This window comes from Canis aureus, chromosome 35 (assembly GCF_053574225.1).
Source record: "Canis aureus isolate CA01 chromosome 35, VMU_Caureus_v.1.0, whole genome shotgun sequence".
Taxonomy (NCBI): Eukaryota; Metazoa; Chordata; class Mammalia; order Carnivora; family Canidae; genus Canis; species Canis aureus.
In genome coordinates this window covers 19,799,086-19,817,368 of record NC_135645.1, presented here as the reverse complement: position 1 = coordinate 19,817,368, position 18,283 = coordinate 19,799,086, and the positions used below count along the sequence as shown (strand labels likewise).

The window sequence follows — 18,283 nt, the reverse complement described above, 5'->3', positions numbered from 1 at the left end:
ACTCAAAGAGTTGACCACACACAGCTGCAAAAATAGTTTAGATGCATGTATAGTACAGAAAGGAGAAGGTTAGACTTGGTCCTGGGTGGCATTGGTATGCTCCTCCAAAACCTGGAGAATCCTCAGTCTGAGGTAGAGTGAAAATATCAGCAACCAGAGATGGTTTGGAAACAGGTAGTGATAAATCAATACATCAAACTAGAGAGAAGGGCCAACAGAAGACAAAAATAAGGAACAACGGACAGTAGTCTGCAGGGGGAGGTCAAGAGCATGGTTTCAGGATCCATATGATAAAATGCTTGTGATCTGCTAAGGTATGTCTCATTTGGGGGCCCAGGTGTAATGCAAGGGCCTTGGGAACAGAGGTGTCTAAGGAGTCTGGAATAGCCACTGAGGAAGGCCCATTGAATTGGGATCCCTTCTTGCCTTGACTGGTTTTATCTGACCAAGTATGTATACAGAGACTGCTAATGCTCTCTGTATTGACCTTAGATATGACAGATCTGTCTCCTCCACTGGACTGAAAATTCCACAAAAGACAGGAGTGTATCTTACTAACCTCTGTATTTTTGGGACCTTAAATCTCAAGAAATAAAACTAATCTTTGTAGGTCTTTATAAATGAAATGGAACTGCTTCTGGAGGTATATCTTATACATGTCATGTGGCCTCCAACGGGCATGAAATAGGTTATTGTTCATAGGATTTCCTCATTTTTAATAAAATATTACATACTTTTTAGCTTGCAGAATTATTAGCAGAGTTGTTTACAGAATTGGGATCCTCAATATTAAAGCTCATTCCAATTATATGATAATATGTTACCACATCTAAGATGGAAAATGAAATTACTATTCTGCTCCATTAAGTATCTCATATATGTTAAATGTAATATACAAATGAATCCAAAAAATAGGGAAAGGGAAGAAAATAGAATTTCCAGATGGAAAAATAATAATAAAGAGGATATCTCAGAATCTCAAATTACGGTGAAAAAAATGTAAAACATTGAAAGTGACAAAGAGGCATACTTGGATTAACCATCTGAATAGCTTTTGTACTAAAATATTATAATGTTGAATTCCTACTTGAAGCTCAGGTCTAATTTTATATAGAAGAGATTTTACAGAAATTCCCTTTGAAACCACTTTTACTGTAACTGCTCGACCGGAAATGACTGATAATCTTCTATGAATTCCTGTTGAGGTGTCTTGATTTTGTAGGGGAGCAGACGACGGATGTTGATACAGCACTTCAGAGTATATTCTCATAACAATCACATAAGCTATGAATCTGTGTCCCATTTTTAGATGGAGTCACTCTGTGGCGATACAATCTACACTCAGTCTAGAGTCATGTTTCATTTTGGTCTAGGGAACTTTCCACTAGTCCCAGTGAGTCAATTATACATCTTTGAATTTGCAGAGTGAGGGTTTTACCCTCTTTAAAGTATATCAGTCGGTTTACATTCAGCCAATGATTCTTTCATTTTCTTTTCTCATCTCTCAAAAGTACAAAAAATGTGGAGTCTTCTGCCTAAGGTACTAATCCTTACAAATCCCAACTTTATTTCTCTTCTTTTCTCCAAATTTGACTTTCTGTCTCTGCTTTTGTCTTAAATCCATAAAAGCTTGGTTCATCTGTAAATATGTTCTAAGAATTCTCAAGAAACTCATGATAGCTTTTCAATGTTCCTAGGTAACTTTGTGAAGATCACTCAATACTTAAGCAAAATGTATATCAACACAATTTTTCTTTCCTCTTCCCCTTCCTCCCTCCTCTTTTTTTCTTACTTTTTATTCAGCTTACTATTATTTGGTTTAAATTTTAACAAAATGTATTTGTTCATTTATTTATCTTCAAGAAAATGCATTTTTTAATGATTTAGATTAGTTTTATTTTTTACTTAAAAAGTTTTTTATTTTAAATTCAATTAGCCAACATACAGTACATCATTAGTTTCAGGTATAGTGTTCAATAATTCAACAGTAATACCCATTGCTCACCACATCTCATGATTTAGATAAATTTTTAAAGAGAAAAAGCAATGCAGTGAAAAGTCTCCATTACACTCCTGTTCCCTCTGGAGGTATATCCAGTAGTTCCCAGCTTTTACTGCCATTCTGCACTTTTCATTATTTTCCCTTTCCTTTATTAATATAAACCTGACCTATGGACTTTGACATATAAAAAGACTATTTCTCTGCCCTTCAAACTTTATTCTTAGTAAAGTGGCAGTGAGATTTACTTGGATATATTGTAATATTTTCATAAAGAAAAGGAAATTGAAGAGATTTATTTCTGTGACAGCAGATACATTAGTAATAAATGTAAGATATACTGAATCTTTGACAAAAATTTTAATTTAATATAAAAACTTATTCTTTATACAATTTATTTCAATATTGGGTTATCATGGAAGTGACTGTCTAAGAGTAAAAATGGAGCTGATATCAAATCCATTCAATCCATATCAAACTAGAGTTGATATCTAATCTATTATTTTCCTTGAAGCAGAGCCATAACTGGAACACAGATGCAAATTAAATGATGGGAAAGACCATTATTGTGATATTTGAATACCTTCCTGGGTCCCTGAGGGTCATGGCTTGTCTCCAGCCAATTTCTTCTGCTCTTCCCTACACCATCCCCACCCTTCTGGCCAGAGCTTGGGCCCATTCTTAACCCTACCCATTGATCATTTCAAGAAACCTCTGTTTACTGTGCAGCACCCAGGGAAAATATACTCCACAAGTCCAGCTTGTATATTTGGCAGATTAAACTTGACATTATCATAAAAAAAATCCTCAGTGAGCAATATAATATAGAAGGGCAGAATTTTGTTCTTAAAGAGCTTTTTGAATTTAAGAAATGTTTTATTATTATAAAAACATTTTATTATCTCTCCTGGAGAAAGACTTGCAAACCCAGCAGAAGAAGAAAAAGGAAGTGAAAGAAAAGGAGGAAGGAGGGAGAAGATGCATTTCTATTTTTATAGCAATTATTTGGAATCAGGAAGACGTGCTTTGGAAGACCCCAATCCACTATTTACTAATTGGTGAAATTTTAACTTGTTCCTCAGCATTCTCATCTATAAAATAAGAATAATTATAGTACCAATTTTTGAAAAGATTTATTTATTAATTTTGGGTGGGGCAGAGGGAGAGAGAGAATCTTGAAGCAGACTCCCTGCTGAGCATAGAGCCCCACACAGGGCTCAATCCCAGGACTCTGATCATGACCTGTGCCCAAATCAGGAGTCGGCCCTTCCTCAACTGAGCCACCCAGGTGCCCCTATAATACCTGTTTTAAAGATGGAAAAGTGCTTTGCAAACTGTAAAGTGTCAAAATAGTTGTTCTTAGTTTGAAGCTGCAATTCTATTCTTTCCTACTTCTTTTAGTAAGTTAATAAGTTCAATCAGAGAAACCTGGCTTTGGAATCACTGTCATGTTAACTAGTACACATGGCATCTTTGTGCAGATTCTAGAAAGGTGCTCCTCCCAGTAGATGTTAGCATCGTGGAGGAATAGCTTGGCAGATATGGCATCTTTGTCTGATCTAAGTGCCTCATTCAGAGAACTCCGCATTATTTTGCAGATTGAGATGGTCCAGACTTCAGTTCTTACACACTTGGCCTGTGCTTTTGTGCAGGACAAAACCTGCAGGATTGTGGGCTGGGGTTTGGATCAAGGGCTTTATGGAAGTAATCTAGTCTAGTTCATTTTCTCTAGAGGACCCGTGTAGAGTGTGGAACTCATTCATTTCGTTTCTGGCTTGCTGTATCTCTACCTTTAACTCCCAAATATTAATCCAGATGCCTTTCTTTCAATCCATAGGATATATTTCCATATGGAAACTCCTAAATAACTGGAAACTACCATCGAGTTTTCCCTAGGACATTGTGTAGTGGACCTAATTGGTGGTTGATGTCCTCTTTATTTCTACTAGGACTCTTGATTTTGCTTGAGTATCTACTCCTTCCCTCATCTGTCATTATGTCTTAGAGGAACGTAACCTCTCTTAGTTCTGGGGTGTCCTGGATAGAGTAGGCCATTAGATAGGCCTACCCCTTCGCAAATGATGTGTCAAAGAATGGTCATGAGACACAATTCTGACCAATGCAGTCACAAACGGAATCCTCTGGGAAAAGCTTTCATTCTCTTTTTCTCAGTTGTGAGCCATAGGAAGAGATATTCTCTGAGTTTGATGCCTTGATCTGGCATTACCATGTGACAGCTGTTTTAATTCTAGACTTCTTGTTATGTGAGAAATGCAATTTCTTATTTTTTACGTCAATCTCAGTTGGAGTTGCTATGGCTTACACCCAAGGGCATTGTAACTGATGAGTACATACTTTGCAGGTGACGCAAACTCAGTGTTTTTTTCTCTTAATAGTTTATCCACATGCTTTTTCCTAAGCCCAGATTGTCCAGATTTCTTTCTTCTGGACACTTTTGACCTGTGGGAGCCTGAGAGTAAATGCAATTACTCCTTGTGCAATGCCCAGTTCAGACTGCTGACTCATATTGACATGTCAATTCAAAGTCCCAAGATGTTTTTGCACTTGCCTTTGGGATATCATGTTTCCTTTACCCTGCAACAGGGCAAGTCTTTGATTAATAATGTGCATAATTTAAGAAGTTATCTTGATTAAATTATATCTGGTTGCATTCAGTCTTATCATATTATTCTGTTGAGATACTATGGAAATACTTCCTGGAGGTCTATGCACTTGCTGTCTCTTCCCCCTTCAGACCATTCCTAGATATGTTAAATAACTTTTGTCTTTGTCTTTGTTGACAAAAACATTGATTCAAAAAAGCTTGAGAAGAAATCTCTGCATTGAATTATTTTAAAATTTTTCTTCTAATTGACACAGTGCTACTAGTAAGCTTTTTTCATAAACTTTCACAACCACTTAAAAATCTGATGCAGTATATGAGTTAGTTCATTTATCTTTCCTGTATTCCATAAATGCTATCTATCGCTTTCCTCTGATCAAAAAGGATTTTTTAAACACTAGTATTTTAGTTTAGTATTTGGTTTTAAAATATATTTTAAATTTTAAAATACAAACATTTTCATCAGTCATGATTCATTCTTAATGAGTACAGGCTAATCTTTACTAACCAACTAATTATTTTCTTAACCTCTTTCGATAGACCATCTACAATTTTTTCTAGGGTGGTCATAACATAAATAGCAACATCAAATTTCCCATTATTCTGGAAACTTGTAAGATCATTTATCTGACCCCAATCTTTAGATACCAGGTATCTGTTTCACTATTCTTCATAGCTTATTGCAAGAACTATAGCGAGCTCATTGAAATGCAATCTCAGTTCCCCGAAGGGTAATTAATCTTGGCTAGAAGGCTAAACCTCAATTTAGAGTGTCTAGATGCCTCTCAGGTATTCATGGACTTTAATACTTTCATACTCATGCTTGTTCTGTCATTTCCATTCCGAAGAATAATCTTTTTTGATGCAACAGATAATTGAGTACAGTGATTAAAAGCACGAGTTCTGGAGTTAAGCTACTTGAGTTCAAATCCTGGCTCTGCCAGTTACTAACTACGTGTTTAGACACAAGTTACATAACCTCTTTAAATTTCAATTTCCCCGTTTGTGAGAAAGGGGATGATAATACATACCCATAATGGTGTTGGGTTTAGATTTAAATGAGATAATCTGCTAAAAGTACCTGGTCTGATGCCTAGCCCACGGATGGCAACTCAGCAGTGTGGTTTATGCAGAGAAGATACAGAAGATATATGAGCTATTATATTCTAGTTGTAATAACTAATATCATTGCTTTTAAGTAATAGATCTGTGGTTTCTTATTCTTCTCGTACCAAGCAAATATCTTTCACAAGTTGTAGCTTATTATTGGTGCTAGCTTTCTTACATTGTTCTCAGGGGTCTTATTGAGGTGAATTCCTCTGTCTATCTTTGCATAGCTTTACAGACACTATGGTTTATTTTGCTGTCCTCTTTAAATCTCTCTTTTTTTTTTTTCTCACAAAGGGCATTTGCAGCTAATAGTCATAGTTTTATTTGTTAGCAAAAACTTTTTCTTCTTGAATCAGATCATGATATCTGCCTCTAACTTTGTGAAATGTGCTTTCCTAAATTAGGACTTACTACATGCTCAGTGCCCCCCACCCCCACTTCTAAGTTAACATCTTATTTGTTCCAGGTTTCTATCTCTTCCAGGATATGAAACGATTTCTCATGGTTGATCTGAATTAAGTCTGGAGTGCCTTTTGTAACTCAAAACATCCATCTTGTGGAAAGCAAAATTGCCTACAAGACACTTTAGGAATTTATCACATGTGAACTTTAGCCAAATTAAAACTGTATTTTTCCAGAAGATCAAGTCCTTTACTTCTATCTACAGTAGCTCTCTTCCTGTTGAGCAAAGAAAATTCTTACATTGCTGTGTTCTTGCCACGAGTATCACCTCTTTGAATTCTAGAGAGATGCAGTGTTTGGATACTTCCTGTCATAGAATTCGAAGCTGGACTTTTTTTCATTTATTATTCCCTTTTTTGCTCCATTATTCAGTTGTGTGGGACCCTACTATCTGATTGTAATTACCTTTTTGTCTTTTTGTTTTCTCCTATCAAGCGAGTCTTCGTTTTATCTTTTGTGTCATAAAAAGTTGTCTATTTCTCTTTAATATATTGTCTCCATTCTCTCTCTGGGGTTGTACCAGGGCTACTTTGAACTAATGAAGGGAAAAAAGTAAAATAGTCTTAATATTCTGCATTTCTATTTAACTGAGAGTTCTCAGTTCTCTTCCTGATTTTGTATGAAGGCTTGGTGCTAAATCTTAACCAGCTGCATGAAAATATAATTGCATCAGAACTTCCATTTCAGTTAATATTTTTATTTTTATTTTTTTAAAATTTATTTATTTATGATAGTCACACAGAGAGAGAGAGGCAGAGACACAGGAAGAGGGAGAAGCAGGCTCCATGCACCGGGAGCCCGATGTGGGATTCGATCCCGGGTCTCCAGGATCGCGCCCTGGGCCAAAGGCAGGCGCCAAACCGCTGCGCCACCCAGGGATCCCCAGTTAATATTTTTTAAAAAGATAGATGCTTCTTTTGATATATCAATTTCTATTCCTAATATATTTCTTTGAAGCCATGTCTCCTGTTGACTTTTTTTCTCCTGAGATGATAAGACTGATCTTTTCTGCCGTAGGAGAGGCTGGAGTATAGAGGAATTCCCTTCCCCCAACTAGATACATTTTCAGAATTGTGCTCTGCTGTTCCAGCATGATTTCCCCTGACCAATAGGACTTTAGGATGAAGAAGGCTCTAGCTATGTTCCACAGTGGTTACTCTTTCCTTCCCCTGACTAGTGCCAAGAGGGATTGTTCTTATAGCTGGACCATGAGAACCTGGTAGGATTCTGGAGGAAAAGTCCATGGAAGTGCTGAGTCCCCTCTTAGGACTGAGGCCTCTACACTTACCTCACCTTCAGACTCGTCTCCATCACACTTAGCCTCCAGCAAGTCCTCAGAATGGTACCTTATCTGTTCCTGTTAATGGTTTTAGCAGCTTTATGAAGGTAAGCAAGTAACCTCTTTGTATAATCCATGGGTTTGGACAAATGCATCATGACATGTATTCAGCAGTGTACTATCATACAGAATAGCTTCTATGCCCTAAGTATCCTCTGCGTCCAACCTATTCATCCCTCCCTCTCCCCAACCCTTGGAAACCAGTGACCTTTTTGATGTCAATTATTCCCTTCTTGGAACTTGCCTTTCATGTCGTATCTAAAAAGTCATTGCTGAGGCACCTGGGTGGCTCAGTTGGTTAAACATCTGACTCTTGATTTTAGCTCAGATCATGATCTCAGGTTCATGGAATGGGGAGCCCCATGTCAGGCTCCTCAATCAGCAGAGCGGCTGATGGAGATTCTTTCTTTCCCCCTCCCTCTGCCCTTCCCTGTCCACTCTCTTTCTAAGATAAATAGATAAATCTTTAAAACAGTTTTTTTAAAAAATAAAAAGTCATTGCCATACCCAAGATCATCTAGGTTTTCGCCTATGTTTTCTTTTAGGAAAAAACATTTTTTATGTTTTACATTTGGGTCTATGATCCATTTTGAGGTAATTTTTGTGAAGGGTTTAAGGTCTGTACCTAGATTTTTTTGTTTTTTTGCATATGAGTATCCAATTGTTCCAGCACCACCATTTGTTGAAATGACTATTTTTGCTCCTTTGTACTACTTGTGCAATTTTGTCAAAAACCAGTTGAATATATATATATATATTTTTTTTTTATATATATTTATTTATATTTATGTATCTTGAGAGATACAGAGACAGAGGCAGAGGCACAAGCAGAGAGAGAGGCAGAGAGAGAGAAGCAGGCTCCATGCAGGGAGTCTGATGTGGGACTAGATCCTGGATCTCTAGGATCATGCCCTGGGCCGAAGGAAGGCACCAAACTGCTGAGCCACCCAGGTGTCCCAACCAGTTGACTATATTGATGTGAATCTATTTCTAGATTCTATTCTGTTACCTTTCAGTAAGTCTTGAAGTAGGTAGTCTCAGTATGCCCAACTTTGTTCTCTTTCAGAATTGTGTTGGCTATTCTGGGTCTTTTTCCTCTTTATATAAACTTTAGACTCCGTTTGTTCATATGCAGAAAATAACTTGCTGGAATTTTTATTGGGATTTCATTGAATCCTTAGGTTAAGTTGGGAAGAACGATGTATGGACAATGTTGATTGATTTTTATTAATGAATGAATTAATTAATTTATTTTGTTGATTGATTTTTAACTGTTAAACCAACCTTGCTCAGTCATGATCTATTATCATTTTTATATACCGTTTAATTCGATTAATTAAAATTTGTTAATTTTTAAATCGATGTGCATTGGTGATACTAGTTTGCAGTTTTCTTTCCTGTTAATGTCTTTATCTAAGTTTGCTGTTATAGAAATACTGACCTCAATGCATAATTTGGTAAATATGCTCTCCTTTTTAAGGATCCGAAGACATTTATGTAGAATTGCTATTATTTCTTCCTTAAATAATGGGTGGAATTTCTCTGTGAAACAATACAGGACTTTTCTTAATAGGGAATGTTTTGAGCTACAAATTAAATTTCTTCAATAAATATAAGGCTATTTACTTTTTGTTTCTTTTTTCTTGATGAATTTGGTAATTTGTATCTTTCAAAGCATTTGTCCATTTAATATAAATTTTTAAATTTATTGGTCTAATTTGTGATATTTTAAAACTCTCTTTTATATCTGTAGAATTGGGATGCCTGGGTGGCTCAGCAGTTGAGTGTCTGCTTTCAGCTCAGGGCATGATCCCAGGATTTGGGATAGAGTCCCACACTGGGCTCCTTGCAGGGTGCCTGCTTCTCCCTCTATGTCTCTGCCTCTCTCACAAATAAATAAATAAAATCTTTAAAAAATAATAATAATATCTGTAGAATCTATTGTGATGTCACATCTCTGATTCCTGATAATGGTAATATATATATATATATATATCTTCCTTTTCTTTCTGTATAGGTCTGGCTAGAGATTTACTTATTTTATTGATCTCATTTTCTTTATTGTGTTTCTGCTATTTTATTGATTTCCATTTTCATCTTGATTATTTTCTTTTTTCTGCTTTCTTTGGACTGTTCTTTTTCTAGTTTATTTTTTAAAAAAATTTATTTAAATTCAATTTGCCAACATAAAGTATAATACCCAGTGCTCATCTTATTGTGTGCTTTTTCTAGTTTCTTAAGGTAAAAGTTAAGTCCATTTTGATGTGAACTTTCTCTTTTCTAATATGGAGAATTTGATATATATTTCTCTTTAATAACTCTTTCAACTGCATCCTACAAATTTTTGTCATGTTTTCATTATTTAGTTAAAAATATGTTCTACATGAGAGACTTCCAACTCTGGGAAACGAACAAGGGGTGGTAGAAAGGGAGGTGGGCGGGGGTTGGGGGTGACTGGGTGACGGGCACTGAGGGGGGCACTTGATGGGATGAGCACTGGGTGTTATTCTATATGTTGGCAAATTGAACACCAATAAAAAATAAATTTAAAAAAATATGCTCTAATTTCCCTTTTCATTTATAGACACTTAGACACTTTGTTTATTTAGAAGTGTGTTACTTCATTTTCAAATATTTGGGGATTTTCCAGATATTTTCCTGTTGTCAGTTTCTAAATTAATTCAATTGTGATTAGTGAACATGGTTTATACATCTTGAGTCCTTTTAAATTTATTGAAATTTGTGTTATGGCCAACATATGGTCATCTTGCTAAATTAATTTTGTAAAGAGATATTGTGAATAACTACATCAGTGTTTTATCTCTGCTTTCTTTTCTGCTCTGCCCCCAAAAGATGAGGAAAGATTTAGATTTCTTTTAGATTTAGATTTCTTTTTTCATTTGTTTATTTTGCATTCTAAAAAAAATCACTTTGTTGTGATATGATATTTTTTTCTTTCTAAAAGCTTATTTTGGATTATACTATCCTCATGATACCTACTGATATTTTTTAGTTAACATATCTTATCTCTCTTAAAATTTGTCTACATGCTTTCCTTTTGAAGCTTGATGCCACACCTATTTTTAAACCATTTTATGATGGGCCCCTAGCACTACATAATGTTTTTAGATGTATAATTCAGGTATGGCACTGGGTTAGTTAATAATCCCTTTAGCTCTATAGCAAACATTTTTACTTGGAAGTTTTCATCTGATGTTATTTTCCTACCATTATTTTTTAATTTTTCCTTTATGTATTCATCACTTCACTGATATACAACCTCCCTAGGATTAATATAACTTTATTTTTGCAGGAAAAATAAATTTAAAATGGACTTTTAGATGTTAGGACTATTTTAAGGAATATGTTTTTGTAGGTAACTATTTTTTGACCTGAATTATTGTTTAATACTAGTAACATAACTTACTAGGAAGTTCTTAAAACAAGAAAGGCCCTGCAGTTCAAGAGAATTTTTTTTGCTGGTGAAATTATACACATAAAGATTTGCAATGTCTGCAAATATTGCATGGTATTCAAACTAAAGCTTTTATTTGAATCTAAGACAAGTCTATTAGTATTTTTCATTGTCTATTAAGAGTCCCAAATCTTTGATATCTGATATTCTGGTCTTTTCTTCTTCTACATCAATGCTAGTAAAACCACCACAAACCAGGTGTGTATGAATACAAATACTATAGATGTGTGTGAATATGTATTACCTTTAAAAACACAAAGACAAAATACAAAGTTTAAAGGGTGCTGCATTCACTTTTGAATGTGAGGGTGAGTCATGCTTTTGATTTTATCTCTAGGATCCAGAGAATTGCCAGAGGCAATGCTATTTAAGAAAAGAAGAAACGCATCTTCAAAAAGCTTCCCAGACTCTATTCCTATTTTTTCTTTTCTCATGGTTTTATTTCATTCCCCAGCCCAAAATTTCTATGGCATTTGAAAACTAATATCACTAAAACTTTTGAACATATAGTACTGTTTTAGTGTCTTTTATCTCAAATTAGAGAAATAGAGGGATAGAATCAATTACTTTAGGTTGCTCTATTTAATCCTGCAAATCAGAAATGCAATAGAAATCATGTCTTGAATCCCATAAAATTCAAAGGACCAGGGAATATTTTTTCAGGTATCTGCAACTATTAAAAATTACACAAGTGATATATTTTTGTTAGGAATAACAACAAATATTTTCTATAATTATATCATTAGAGATGATGACTGTCAATGTTTCGATTTGTAAACCATTACAGATAACAGATACATGCGTCAATTTATTTAAGTAGCTAATTCTACCAAATTCACCAAATTTCCAATATATTTTTCCTCCTCTCTCCCTGACATAATATATCCAGTCATTAGCAAAGATTGTTGCTTCTACATTTTGAATATATCTAGTACCAGACTAATTCCCTATACTGCCCCACATCCTGTTCTAAATCACTGTCGTCTACCAATAACACAGTAGCCTTCTAGCTGGTTTACTCTTCCTTTCTTGACCCTTGCAGACTCCTCCTCATGACAAGAAATTGATCACTTAAAAACATAAATCAAGTCACACGGCTCTGTTACTTTCTTCCCTCCGATGGCTTTTCATTTGACTCAGAGTAAAGACAACATTACAATGGCCTGGAAGAGCTTGTATGATGAACTGTTTACCATTTCCATGACTTCAGATCTATCCAACTCTTCCTTACTCCCCTCCAGCTTCACAGGCTTCCTTGTTATGAAAAAATATCATGCATGGTCCTGCTAAATAAGCTTTTTAAAAAATTTTTTCTGGGCTGTTCCTTTTGTGTGAAGTGATCTTTGCTCGGAGGCACATGTGGCTGAATATCTCACTTCCTTTGTGTCTCTGCTTCAGTGTTTCGTATTTTTTATCGGAGAGGCTTTCTCAGGCCACCCCCTATAAATTAAGACCCTTTCCCTATCCTCCTTCCGCTGCTTTCTCTTTGTAGCATTTATCACTCCTGATTGATATATACCTCCTTGTTTCTGTTTGTCTTTTCACTTTATCTTGCTCACTTTTGCTGTTCTGTATCTGGAACATCACATATCACATCATGGGCACCCAGGGATTATTTGTTGAGAAAATCGAATAGTTATAGATAAAACAACTCTAAGTTCTGGTTTGGGTAAATATAAAGATATCTAGAAGAAAAAAGCAATGGATTGTTCTCATCAGAACTCTTCCAGAGCTCCCAGGTATTCCTGGGAGCTTTCCTGGGAACTACAGGAAAAATAACCAATCCAAGACTTAGAAAAGTTAGCTGAAATTCAGTTATCTGGATTTTGGAATGCATTTTCTTACAGAAACAATGCAATAAAGGCAATGAGATTTGAAGCCAGGATACCAAATTCATGTTACAACCCATGTAATAGCTGAAAGACTGTGGTAGCTCCAAGTACCCTCCTATCCCCAGCCCCAATTTTCATAGCATTCTTGAGTCATATCTCACAGCTTTTCTGGGACCTGAGTTCACTTACTGACTAGTGAAATATTACTAAGGTTTTAGGGGCTGGAAGCAGGGTCTCTTTGCCTGAAGAATACCTAAATGAATTTTGAGGAAAGGTATACTAGCTTGCTTGGGCTGCCTACCAAATACCATGGACTAGGTTCGGGAGCGAGAAGTCCAAGATGAAGGTGGCAGCAGGGTTGGTGTCTGGGGATGCCCTTCTCCTTGGGTTGCAGATTACTGCTTTGTCACTGTGTCCTCATGCAGCCTTTCCTTTGTGCTCCTGCACAAAGAGAAAGATCTCTGATGTCTCTTCCTTTTCTTATAAAGACACCAATCCTATCATAACGAAGAACCACTCTTATGACCTCACTTAACCTTTATTATTTCTTTATAGGCCCTATATAGCACATTAGGGCTTAGGGTTTCAATCTATGAATTTGGGGAGGGGACAAAATTCCATCTATAACAAAAAGCTTTTGCACACGAAAGTGGGGGAGTGGTCTGAGAAAGTAGTCTAACAGCTGAACACAGGGGAGTGGCCTGCCTGGGTGAGGGATACCTGGATACCTACAGCAGATGGCCATCTTGGTGCATGGAGCCTTAAGAGAAGTTTGGTAAATCTCCTACCACCTGTGCTTAATTCCCTAGACATTTCAAATCTAAGCAGCTGCTGTTTATCATCCCTCCCTCCTCTCAGCTGGCAAACCTTGACAAGGACAGGCTGTTTACCCTGACAGTGTTTTTAAGGGACAATCTAAGCTTGAAAATTTTTTCTAGTTATTCCAGGTTACCAACACCAAAAACACCTGGAGAGAATATTAGAAATGTAGTCCCTAGACACCTAGTTCAGACCTACTATCTCAGAATTTCTAGGGCTGGGGCCCTACAATTAGTAGCCATAACAATTAGCCCTAGCATCATTTATGTACACCAAAGTTCAAGAGCCACTGAAGACTTTTGGACACATTGGTGTTTCGCTATATCACAATTTTAATTGTCTTTCTCCCACAATCCCTCCCTTTCTTTCCTCATTACTTCCTTTATTCCTCCATTTTTCCCCTGCTTAAGTCCTAAGCCAGGACTTTAAATTATATATGTATTTTACTAGGAAAATACGTATGTTAACATATTCACAAAATTGGGCAGCATAAGAAAGTGAATATTGCAGGAATGTGGAGAAATGCTAAGCAGCCAGCTAAGGAAGGAAAAACACATAAAATAGGGGTTACAGATCATAAGATCTCTCGAGGGAAGAAAGATGTGATCAAGACAGGCAGGATTTCTGCTCAGAAGATGCTAGTCTCAACATTAATTAAGAGGCAGGCAGATCCTTTATTGGAAAGAGGGTGAAAAGCTTGGAAGGGGAAGATAGAGCAGATATGTTTGATATATGTTCCATTTATCTGATTGTTTTGTTTTGTTTTGTTCTTGTGTTTAGAAGCTATTAAGCAGGAGGGACCTTCAGTAGAGGCAAGAGCCTCCAGCTGGCTTGTATGCAGAGACTGTTGATAAGAGCTCCTAAGCCTCAAGAAGATCTGATCAATTGCTTAAAAGGAACACTTTTTTTCTCTCTTTCTTCTAGGGCTAGTGGTACCAACCACCTTAGATAAAGCGAGTAGTACTTTCCAGCCAGAAAGAGAAAACTGGGTTTAGAAAGCATTCTAATCAGTTCAAACTGAGCCCCTCTGATTGCTACAGGTATCATGTGTGATTCCAGAACAGATTGTTTGACAGGCTCTTCAAATTTTGCATTATTACACAAAGACTCTCTGATGCATGGATTTTATCCCAACCCTGAAGCAAAATTTGGAAAATGGGATGAGATGGTATCAGAGGCGATATTCTCTGCACTCCCCGCCCCCTTTCTTTTTTTACCTGAAAAGAAACACACTTTTAAGTGATTTGGTTATCTAAGGGATACTCTCCTTGCCCTGTCACCTAGCTTTGTGACCTCAATCCCACTTATTAAGTGCAGCGCAGAGACCTTGTCTGAACACTCTCAACTTATGGTTTGTCCCAGGAGATTCATTACAAAGAACCATAACTGGCTAAGACTAAACTCCAGGCAAACCATAATTACACAGCTGAGGTCAAGAGAGAATTACATAGAGAGGCACATTGCCCCAGGTCTTCCAGCTTCACACGTCACTGATGCAGGGGATTCAAGTGGGTCAGTGACTCTTGGCATGACCTTCAATTGGTTTATTTCTCTGGACTGATTTTTCTCCCTAATTCTAAGTATCTTATGTTGTTATTTGAGTTATCTTCCTAAATAATTGTTTGATTAATAACCTTCTTCTTGCCTAGAAATTGAATTCCCAATATTTTTTTAGGTATATTTGACTATCTAAAAACTGAGTCTTAAAAATCTGGTTCACAGATCTGTAGCATCAGCATCACTTGGGTATTTTCTGGAAATGCAAATTCTCAGGCCTCATTTTAATTGTACAAAATCAGAATTTCTGGAAAATGGGATCCAGTGATTTGGTAAAGTTCCAGGTAATTGTAATGCGCTAAAATTTCAGAAGCCCTGCTAAACCCTAATAACCCACCTTTCTGAATTTACTATCTTCCATTTCCTCTCCACTTACAAATTTGACTATGGTTCTCTAAATGACCTCCATATTTGTTATTCCCTATTTGTTTATGGAATATCCTTAGATTGGAATAAAGTTTTTCCATCTATGCCACTTGGATCCTACTGATTGTTTAAGGTCCAACTCAAATGACAGTCTTTCCCCAATGCACTATTTACATTTGGGGCTGGAGGTAATTCACTGCTGTGGGGGGCTACCCTGTGTATTCTAGAAAGTTTCACAGCACCCCTAGCCTGAACCCACCAGATGCCAGTGCTAACCCCAGTTTTGACAACCAAGAATGTTTCCAGACATTGTCCAATTGTGAACAGGGGAAAAAAATATCTCCTGGTTGAGAATCAGGGGTACACCCTGTCATTCTTTTATTTCAGACTCCATTTCTTCATTTTCTGTGTTTCTGGAGAGATTGGGCTCTTATTATTTTGCTAAATCAGAATTGGAAAGTCATACTGTTTTTTTTTAAGAATAAAAAATGAGTTTTTATATGGGGGTATATAAGTCTTCTTGACTTATATAGTTAAAAGTTTTCAAAAAACTGTAAAATGATATGAATATGTGAGACATGGACTTCATCTTTTGTGATACTTCTTTATGCCATTCATTCATTAAAAAAAAACTGATCACTTTACCACATTTCAGTTGCTACATAGTTTGGCTTAATTAGGTTCCCGGGAGCTAAATGGATAGACCAGGTGTAGTTAGGAGCTGTGACTAACCTTCTTTTAGTAAAAGACAGATACTGGGAGTGAGAATAAACTCAGTGTATGTTTGGAGGATGAAATTCAGTCAAGTGACCAGACAATAGTGACAGGGGGCATGGGGCATTGTGATAGTTAATTTTATATATTAGCTTGAAGGATGTTTTTGGAGGGGATTAACATTTAAATTGGTGAGCTGTGAGTAAGCAGATGGCCCTTCATAAAACTTGAAGGTGTAAAGAGAACAAAAAGACTGGCCTTCCTGAATAAAAGTGAATTTTCCAGCAGACTGCGTTCAGAGGGAAACTACATCATCTACTCTCCTAGGTCTCCAGCCTGCTGGCCCACATTGCAGAGTTTGGCCTCACTAACCTTCCTAATCATGTGAGCCAATTCCTTATAATACATCTAATGAAATCTATCTATCCTATCATATTGGATCTATTTCTCTGAAAAACCCAGATTAATACAGGCATCCAAGAAAAATTGGTAAATGAAGCTGGCAGACCATGGGTCAACTATTGATTGATGGACAAGGTTCTATGGAGAGGCTGTTGGGATACAGTCATAGGGATTTCAAAAACAGGAGGCTTTTAGAAACCCAGGCAGTTAATTAACGTTGGTGTAGTCTTTCAGTATGTATGATACCCAACACCCCTCTTTTGTGGGTAAAGAAATTGGCAAATAAGGTATGGTCCTAAAGATTTGTCAGGGCAGTAATTTGGATCAGGAAACACATGAGATTAAGGCTTGGATCCTGAAGAGCAAGGTAGGTAATGGTTTAAAGAAACTTCTTAAATTGTATGATACTGGGTATATCATAATCATTATAAGAATCACTAAGCAATAAACCTAATAGGTTTTTTTATTTTTTATTTTTACAGAGTGGACACAGGAGTCAGAGAATCACAGAAGTTGAATGACTTGCCTAGTACATGATACTCATTCTTAGAGGAGGCAATTATTAGTGGCTAACTACCTGTGCTCTTTACTGAAAATATCTTTGCAGCTTCTAAAGTCCACACTGAAAAGGTCTCTTTTTGGAGGGAAAAACACCAGAAAACTGGCACTTTTATTTGTTTAAAGTACTTTATGCAATTAATGTGTTTTAATTCTTGATTTAAAAGAAAGAGATCAGCTCCCATCTGGTAGCCTAATATATTTTCAGGGATCATTATAAATCTCATAAAGCTCAATTATAAGTAGACATATTGAACTCAGTTCATAAAGATATTGATCTTTTGAGAACTTTGAACTATTAACAATATGTTCTGAAATAGTGTTCTTATTTGTAACAAGAAATTGTTTCCAACCTCACAAGGCTTTCTGTGTTCAGAATGGTATCAACAGAACACCGGGGGACTTACTCATTTTATTTGCTGCCACTTTTCCTGGGCCCTACCTACTTTTCTGCCTTTTTCTTTAAATAGTTAGGGAGTGCTAGCATCATCCGCTCTTCCCTGCCATCACAGAACTGAAGAGTGGTTTCCAGACCCAAAAATGCTATGGATGGTGAAAACACAGTCTTGAGCCACAACCTCTTGAAGATTCTGATTCAGTGGGTCTGAAATGGGCCTAAGAATTTGCATTTTTGCATTGCGCTAGTCACTCAAAGTAATTGTAATGTCAAAGGATGGTGACAATTATGAACATAAACAATAGCTCCAGCTCCTCATATACTAATAAGGTGCAGCTGACAAAAACATTAAAAACTTTGGTGTAAACAAAAGTGTAAAAGCTTTGGGGAAAACAATTTTTACTACTAAGTTCAGTCCCTTGCTTCTTTCCTTCTCCTCTAAAACCTTCACTTCTCTTTCCTTTCTTCTTTCAGAGCCTCCTCAAAGTTATCACTATATGGGAAGGCTTTAGGAGGTAGTCAAAGAAGATGCCATCACTTCAACTATTCTCAATTGTCACTTCAAATATTTAGTTTTGGTGCCAATACATATTTAACCAAAGGTGATACCAAAGTATAGCTTTGAATTAT

General features: G+C 36.4%; 1 protein-coding gene across 4 annotated transcripts in view; it reads right to left on the bottom strand.

Annotated features, from left to right (window-relative positions):
- The window catches only part of CBLB (Cbl proto-oncogene B), a 410,036-nt gene that overhangs the window by 282,149 nt on the left and 109,604 nt on the right, over positions 1-18,283 (bottom strand). The window contains exon 2 of one of the 4 annotated variants that reach the window (XM_077884049.1): positions 13,142-13,281. The exons of the other annotated variants lie outside the window; for them this stretch is intronic. The gene's annotated coding sequence lies outside the window, so the exon portion shown is untranslated. The remainder of the gene's footprint in view (positions 1-13,141; positions 13,282-18,283) is intronic. 4 annotated transcript variants of the gene reach the window in all.